The 9,309-nt window shown below is 31.9% G+C and overlaps 1 long non-coding RNA gene across 1 annotated transcript; it reads right to left on the reverse strand.

Moving 5' to 3' along the window:
- Positions 1-394: 394 nt before the first annotated feature.
- LOC136987908 (uncharacterized) lies at positions 395-2,225 on the reverse strand. The gene is made up of 3 exons (XR_010882695.1): positions 2,144-2,225; positions 1,970-2,059; positions 395-543 (listed from the first exon to the last, which is right to left on the reverse strand). It is a non-coding gene; the product is annotated as an uncharacterized lncRNA (long non-coding RNA).
- Between the last annotated feature and the right edge of the window lie 7,084 nt (positions 2,226-9,309).

The following is a 9,309-nucleotide window of genomic DNA, read 5'->3' on the forward strand; positions in this document are numbered from 1 at the left end:
TTTTCTGCTTTAAGATGGAATTGGCACACCAGTGGCTACGCTGGTTCCGTTCCCTAAACACTGGGAGTTCGGTTCGCGCCTCACTCGAACGGGTTGGTCAGGTGGAGTTTTCCGGGTTTTTTCCACGTCTGTATCGCCCGAATAGGAGCCAGTTACACTTAGAAAGACCTCCCGGAATGCATTATTCTTTGCTTAATTACCATCATAAACGCATACAACTACTATTACATGACAAATACGTCACATTTCACTACGGGGCGATATAGCCAAGAAGCTCATGCCCAACTAACTGATACAAGACAAGATGGAATTTTTTCCCAAATATTTCCGAATTCTTACAAAATCAATTCTTGTGGAAAATTTTTTAAGAATTTCAATTAACTTTATTGAAATTTTAAACTAATGATACATAAATGCAATGCTTAAAGTGCGAACTTTTGCGACTCAATCAAACTTTGTTGTATTGGTGCAGACTCCTTCTTCTTTCGATATTCCTTTCAGTTTCATAAATGCAGAAAAGAAAGAATGTAAATTACTTGCAACCTGAAAAAAAGCATTTGTATGACATATAATTATGTTGCATCTTATAATAAACCTTACAAGTAGAACTAGATGAGATTTGAAAATACCTGTTCCGCAAAAAAGCAATTTGAATTTATATAAATTATGTATAAACACCAAAAGTTTTATATAAATTATATAAACTTCAGAAAAAAATACAGGCATATCCAACAGAACGTTTTCCCTGTAAAATGTTTTTTGGTTTTAATACATTTAACATAGATACGTCTTTATTCAACGTTTCTCGCCCTCTGATAACGTCGGATTAGTTTATATTGTCGTCAATATAGTGTTTTCACAGAACAGTTTGTGAGGTAAGTGTGGAATTCCATTGCAAATGCAATCGGCAGGATGAGAGATTCATGAAAAAACGCAATTAATTTCAACGGGGCGATGTAACTCTTGACTTCATTTAGTAGAAACTTGGCAAATTTACAAAAATTCTCAAATTCACAATACATTAAAAAGGGTGTCTTTCACTTCCCTACTTTAAACGTTTTACATATTAAGTGGGATGAGAAGCACATAAAAAAATTTCGACTCCTATATGACACCGTTATTTCCTGATGTGAGAAAGGGGGGAAGTGAGAAGACACTCTCTTTTAAAGTATTGCCTATTTGAGAATTGTTGTAAATTTTCAAACTTTATACTTATTTTTCCGGTAATTTTATCAATCATTTATTAGTTTGGAACCGCTCTGGCAGTGATTGGTGGTTGAACTTCTCGAGAAGACAGCATACTCTACATGAGCCAGGACTACATCCAGGAGCGTGTCCACTAGAGTTTCTCTAACGGGATCCCGGCTGTTTTTTAAAAACGTGAAGAAAACTCCGAAAAGTCTGCATGACCAACCTATTATTGAGGCAGGAACATGCGACCAAATATTACTGATCGGAGGTTTTATCCACCAGTGGGTGCATGCTATTTACAGTGTTATATGTTTAGGGGATTGGCTTGCAAATTGTCAGATTATGTAAATTATTGTATACAAAACAACGGTTTTGTTAACAACCCTATTAATAATTTAGGATAGGTTATTGATTAATTATTAGGAAGAATTGTTTTAAGCATTTTACACGCTTACATGATACTTTGTTAATTGTGTAAAGACATTTTCTTCTGTGCCTGTTACAATTTTGCAAACTTTTTGCATGTTTGAGTTGATTTTATGCATTATGTTTCCTTGGAAATTATGGGAAATAGACTATCAAGTAACGTTTTCTCACGGAATGTCTGGGATAAACGGGTTATTTACGTTGCCTGTGGAATGCCTGTATGAGAAATCGATATAAAATATATGTTTAATTTAATGTCAAATAAATATAAATATATAAAATATATTTAAGTGGCGCTTAAAAATACTTTGAACTGTAAATATATTTCGTATTACTGTAAACAAATACAAACTTTGAAGGGGATTCTTTTTGTAACTGGATAAATACCACCGATCATGAAACACAACGATACTTTCCCAAATCTCTTCATGAAATTTAAGATCTACAAAATAAAAATAAACAATAAAGAATTAATGAAATTATGTGTAAATTTTTAAAATGATTTATTAATAGATAAAATACAGACTTTTAATTTTTCTTTCCGGTGTAAATTGCTGACAGCAAATTGCCGGATATCTTGAAAGGCATTTTGCATCTGAAAAATAAAATATGATATTGAAAATAGAATTAAAAGGTTTTTAATTAACGTCATTTCCTCTTATGAAAGAAATTTTTAGAAACAAACTCTTTACCGAGAAAGCAAAAGTGCACAACAAGCAAGCTCCAATGATACAAGTAAAGGCTAAGAAGACAGCTAGTATCAGAAATGCTACTTTAATTGCATCATTTACGTCTATAAATAAGAATGCATAATAAAAAAAACTGGTTGCACATATAAAACTGAGATAGATAGCAGCAATAGGATAAGTAAATTTAGTATTAAGTTGACTGACAAAATTCCACAATTCTTCGTGACGAAGCATTAACTTTTTCAATTTAAAATAGAAATTTCTCTCACTTCTTCTTACAACAGAAAAATCTTGTATCAATTGTTTGAATTCCATTTTGGTAAGAACTAATAATACCCCTATTAACAGTATGCCGTAACCCACGGCACCATATCCTGCAGAACCCGCAATTCCAAATTGGACTGTACAGATCAAAGCTTCTCCCCATAACTTTTCATATTTTTCTATCGCTGGGTACACAAAGAATACATTGAAAATCTGATAGCATAATATAGCGAAAATAATACCAAAAGAAAACAGCAGACAAACTATATTAATGATGATATTTGATCGGTTTATCTTCTTCACGAGATCCTCGTTTCTTAATTTTTTTATTAGAGTGACTTTTCTGTTCTTGAAGAAACTAAATGCAAAAGCAAAGCAGCATTGTAAGAACGCGACTGTTACTTTCAACAGAAGAGTATTGTTTTCAAATAAATCGGGCCATCCAAAGCAAAATGCCTTTTCATTCCAACCAGGAATAATCTGCCACAACATTAGAAATGCACAATTCCAGTAAATAAACTCCAAAAATCGAGTGTATTTGTTCATAAAGTTTCTTTTAATTAAAGCTGAAAACTGGTTATTTCGGCAGTTGCATGGTTCGAAAGGGTCAATACCATAGAGCATCGCATTTACCCAGCATGGTCTTAAGAAGCAATGCATACAGATTTCGTTAATTTCAAACGAATTCATGATTGATTCGCTTTACTAATTTTATGTACAACTAGAATAAGTAAATTCTATGTCTATCCTTAACACGAAAAATTCTGTTCTACAGATTTCATAAGCAACAGATGCTTATGCAATCTGTATTAGCATCATTAAATTAAGTGCAATTTAATTGTATTTGCACTCAAGAAATTCTTCATTTTAAGTAAAGAATTTTTCGAGTGCAAACACAATTTAATTACGTCGATGATTTTACCGAAAGTTTAAAATAACATTCCAATTAACGATGCTTTTTTAATTAAAGATAATCGATAGACTCGATAGAAGTATATGTAATTTGTCTTATAATTCATATTAACTATATTCATTAAAGGTGAATTATTATTTTATTATAAATATGTTACACGTGATACAAGTTAAAATATATGTGGCATATTTAAAAAAATTTTTAATGTTATGAATATGCTTTAGGACTCAAGAAATTCTTCATTTTAAGTAAGGAATTTTTCGAGTGCAAACACAATTTAATTACGTCGATGATTTTACCGAAAGTTTAAAATAACATTCCAATTAACGATGCTTTTTTAATTAAAGATAATCGATAGACTCGATAGAAGTATATGTAATTTGTCTTATAATTCATATTAACTATATTCATTAAAGGTGAATTATTATTTTATTATAAGTATGTTACACGTGATACAAGTTAAAATATATGTGGCATATTTATAAAATGTTTTTAATGTTATAAATATGCTTTAGGACTGGAAGAAAGAATGATAAATCTTATAAAATTTTATCTGCCAAAGTATAGATGATAAAATTTTATAAGATTTTATGCTGTGCATTATCAGATTACGTAATTTGGCAGATCTTCCTAACTGAATAATTTTATTCATCAATAATCTAGCATGAGTTCTCTTATTAATTGCTAATGCGTCACACGGAATAAACCATTAGACGAAAATGTAACACCCGAATATTTGTAGTTAGAGACAACTTGAATTGGAGAACCCTTAAACCACCATTTATTTGCCCTCGCACTCTTACCATCTCTTCGAAAAACAACAATCTTAGACTTATTCAAATTCAATTTCAAACTATTTTCATCTAAATAAATTGCCAATTTATTCAATCAATCTTTGAAATCCGACCACAGAATCAGATAAAATTACAATATCATCTGCGTAAGCCAGTATTTTAATTTGGAAACCATCTATTTCTATACCATCACCGGAAGAGTTAATAATACCAAAGAGATCGTTCAGAAAAATACTAAACAAGATCGGGCTCAAAATACAGCCCTGCTTATCACCAGTATCAGAGAACATTAATGGCAAACAGTCACCTCTAACTCTTACCATAAGCGAGGAGTTTTCATACAAAGCAACAAGTAAAGATATAAATTTATAACTGAAACCATAACGCAACATCTTTGACCACAGACTCCCAAATTCCTACAGACTGTGTCAAACGCAGAAGATAAATCAACAAAAATGCACACACCTTCCTACGTTTCCGTAAAAAGTTTTCTGAATAACCGTGTACAAGAAAAAATATTATCCGATGTGGAATAACTAGCTTGGAATCTTGCCTGATTTTCATGCAATATATTTTTAACTTCTAACCATCGAGTTAGTGTTCTATACAAAATAATACAAAACAATTTCGAAACACAAGATGATAACAGATGCCTGTATAATTACCAGGAACATCCTTCCTACCATTCTTAAAAATCGGAATTAAAATACTCGTCTTCCAAGACTCCGGTATTATCACAATATCATAAATCTTTGAGAAAGGACTCAAACGATGTGGTCTCAACGTCCCAAAATTCCAAAATTCCATTGAAATCCCGTCAAAACATGTGGCTTTATTTGGCTTATACCTCCTCAAAGCATCATTAATAATATAAAAACTATTAAAATGAAATATCATAACAGATGGAGCACGCACAAGTTTTAATTTTTTACCGAGAAAGTAATGCCACTCGTTGATGAATGTGTTGTATTAAGTTATAAATCGATTTGGTAGCATTACTTGTATTTAGAACAAGGGACTTCAAAAGTAGATTGCTCTTGAGGCTCACAAAGTGCCTGATCTTCCACTGAGGTAATTATTTAACTCTTGCAGCATCAAAACAAAATTAAAGACTTACAATACCAGAAAAGTAACACCTAGAATTTGCAGACAACTGAAAGAAGCAAACAACAGCTACACAAAACTGACTGAAAAAAGTTAATAAGTAAACTGTCGATCCAAGAATATATGAAGGTTCATTTTACAGACCGATTCTCCGATTGTTTACCAATGCGTATCTCCGCACATCGTTAGGTAATGTGTGGCATTTGATGGACATACCGTGTGGTAAAACAAATCTATGGTAAACAGTAAACGGAGCATCCTCTCTGCATGTGATTCGCCATCAATGGTAACACAGATGTGCAGGTAAAGGTGAAAAGACAAGTCATCAAGGCTAACATAGTATTTCTGCGTACAAAAAAAAAAATATTGTTTATATAGAGGTACTATTACAGAACTAACTTTTATCAATATTATTTATAGTGACATCGTCACAATGCCGGGCTGCAATTTTTTTTATCATATTTTAATTTATATAACTTAAATATATGCTCTTCACTTCAAATTAGTAATGGCTTGCCCCTATACATCATACTTTTCCTTTAACAATAGGGTCTTATCGGTCATCCATCTAACACCTTTCAGAAAAATTTTTGAAATGAAATAACGTGCCTTCCAATCTAGACCAAACATTCCTATATGGTAATCGATGCCTCCTGCTCCTGAGGTTTCTAAACCTGGTCTGTACTTTCATCTATCTAATTCTGTTCTCGAGATTAAGAAAAGACAGACAGGCAGACGACAGTGAGAAATTATAGGTGTACAATTTTTTCAAACTGCAGCCCAATGAGAATATTTACTATATCAGAGATATTTCCCGAAAACGCCAGTAAATTCTCAATAATCACGAATTAATCATTCAATTTATCAATAGAAAATGTATTTTTATTCTCGGCTTTTTCTGCTCTGTAGGCACTAACATCTTCCCATCCATCGTGGTTTCACACAGGCCGACAACGGGAGCGACCGGTCGTTTTAGAGCATATCGAAGACTTACCGTTCATAAAATATTCTTGTGATCGAGTTGATCGATAGCGGGACCTCTAGAGCAATCAGCAATAATTTTAGTTTAATTTTATTAAATAAATTTAAATAATTTAATTTAAGATCTAATGTATAATTACATAATTTTACTTATAATTTAGCACTTCAAAGAAAGGAATCAAAGTTAAAATAAAAAATTTTTCAATTTATTTTATTTCTGTTTATTACACACGTAGTACATTTAAATGCAGAACGAATTTTAAAAATAGTCTTGAAAATCTTTTATCATGGTGTGTATTTCGTCTAACATGCAGGGATCAAATGGATATAATTTAAAATGAAACATTCTTGCAAATCTCGGTTTAACAAAATCGATCCCTTCCATACCGCTAAATAGTGACATTCTGTTAATCACGTTATTAATGTCAGCAAGCCTTGTCGCTTTGTCTTCGACTCCATTTACCAAATCACTCTCCAGCATTTGCAATGATTTGACAATTTGAAGACTCGCCGATTTTCTGAATTTACCATCGTCTTCTCTTTTAATTTTCTCAGAAAGACACTCCTGTATCGGAAAATGAAAAAAGAACGAATTAATTTTAAAATTGTTTATTACTAAAAGAGGGAATGAAGGGAATGTTATATGCAAGTTGTAATATTCTTCAATATTCAACTTAGAAAAATACAAACATTAACTTATTTCTAAAAAATATTTACTCTTTTATACACCTTTTCTGCTTTACGGACAACAAGAAAACCCTTTCATCATACCTATCGTGAGTTCGGCCACGTCCAGAATTGGAGCAATCAGGTAAAGGATAAGACTCGATAAATCTGGATCAGATCACTCACAAAAAATTCCTGGGAATTTTTGACCTGCCCGAATCGATTAAGGGCCCTCAGAGCGGTAAGCTGACACCGCTTAGGTTTCGGCTATACCGCTTACAGCTTACATAAAAATATTAACCAAAGCAGATTATTGACTGAATAGATGGTTTTCATACACAATTTTTATTAAATTACTTAATTCAGAGGTCGGCAACGTATGCCACGCGTGCCACCTAGTGGCACGCGGAAGAATTTTGAGTGGCACGCCAATTGCGCATAAAATTAAAAACTTCAAACTATGAACCAAATATTGATGTGTTAGCTTGTAAAATTGAACCACAAGGGAGTCACTAATGTTTAAATATTGTAATTTTTTATAATGTTTTTATACAGTGTGCATTTTTAGTTAAATAAAAATGTGTTAATGTGCAATAAATTTTATAATTTTATTTTAGTGGCACGCGTAGTGTCCAGTATTTTCAATTACATGTTTTTTGGCAAGCCAATGCATTTGCGTTGCCGACCGCTGACTTAATTAATTAAATTTAACGAAAATTTATAATTATTCATTCAGCGACGCTAGTATCGACGAGGTTGTAAACAGACTAAGCGATACGTTGTCGGTTCCAAAGTACGATTTGTTAATTCTTTAAACGAAAATCCAATAATTATTTTAAGACTGGGTAATGGCTGATAGAGGTTTTAACATTCAGGAATAACTAATTACTAAAGAAGTTGTGGTAAATATACCCATTTTTATGAGAGGAAAAGCACAGCTGAGCAGCAGTTTGTCATCTCGAGACAGAAAAACATCTAGTAAAAGAATACATATTGAACGTATTATAGGAATGGCTCGTACTCACGTACTGTACATATAAAATTTTGAGGCAACACATGCATCCGGCAGTGAAATTATATTTATATGTTTTATGTTATGCAATTTTAGACCATGCATTGTTGGCAGAGATTCTTAATTTGTTTCACTGTTAGTCTAGCTCTCTATTAATACCGTAATAATTTTTTTTCCATTCTAGACCCTAGCCTAATTTAAGTTTTCCATCTATAGTATTTTTAAATTTTTGTCTGTTTATAAATTCTAAGATTAAGAATGTATACTATCATACACAGTAAGGTCTTCATTGTGGAACTTCAATTCAAAGTAATATAGTGGTTTTAAAATTTGTACTATAGTTGAATAAATACTTGTAAGCTAATAAAAGAATTTTAATCTTTAAAACAAAATCTCTTTTTATTATTTAAAAAAATTCACACTATACACCATCTAGAAAAATTTTACATAAACTCAAATTGTAAAATAACAATTAGCTCAATTATTTTATAAACTTAATGTTTATAAAACATTTTTTTTTTAAAAAAGAACTGGCTTAATATGCTCATGGAAAAACATAATTAGTGTTTCAATCATGTCTGCAATGAATTTATTATCTCTTGGAATGATACAAACTTTGAAGTCACTTTTTGTGTAAATAAACAGATGAGCAACTTGTCTATTTGTCACTGCTAATCGTCCTTGGATTTGATGAAAATAATCATGATTCCGTTTTAAAGTAATTTTGTCATCAGTACATTCCAAATATGGTATCTTTAGCACATTCACAGGAAGTTTAAAATTGGAGTAAGGACATTTAACTTCTAATATTTTATCATCATCCACTAGCCCATCTGGACTTGCAGCTAAGAATGGGTATTTTGAATGAAGAAACATGCCACATTCTTTCACAGGAGTATTTACAAAAGAATATGTTTCAATTGCTTCTTTTTCATACCTTAAGCCGTGAGAAATTGCCTTACTTTTTATTGGCCTACTTGACAGTAATGAGCCACACAATTTTACTCTGTCTGTTGATTTTAATTTACAAACTTTTCCAAAGTTTGAAGATGTCAAATGCAACAAATGTTCCTTCTTCCAAACTGCACTTTTTCATTGTAATCTGGTCTCTTTTTCCAAATGTTTTATGTACTCCCTACTTGCTTCAGTTACATGTAAAGCACTTAAAAAACATTTCAGACATTGTGCTTTTGCAATAATCATGATCTGATTCTAAAGCCCTCATGTTTGCTGGTTGCCTTAATTGCAATATCGGTATTGCACAACCAC

The sequence above is a fragment of the Centruroides vittatus genome, unplaced genomic scaffold (genome assembly GCF_030686945.1).
Source record: "Centruroides vittatus isolate TY-2023 unplaced genomic scaffold, ASM3068694v2 scaffold_2890, whole genome shotgun sequence".
NCBI lineage: Eukaryota > Metazoa > Arthropoda > Arachnida > Scorpiones > Buthidae > Centruroides > Centruroides vittatus.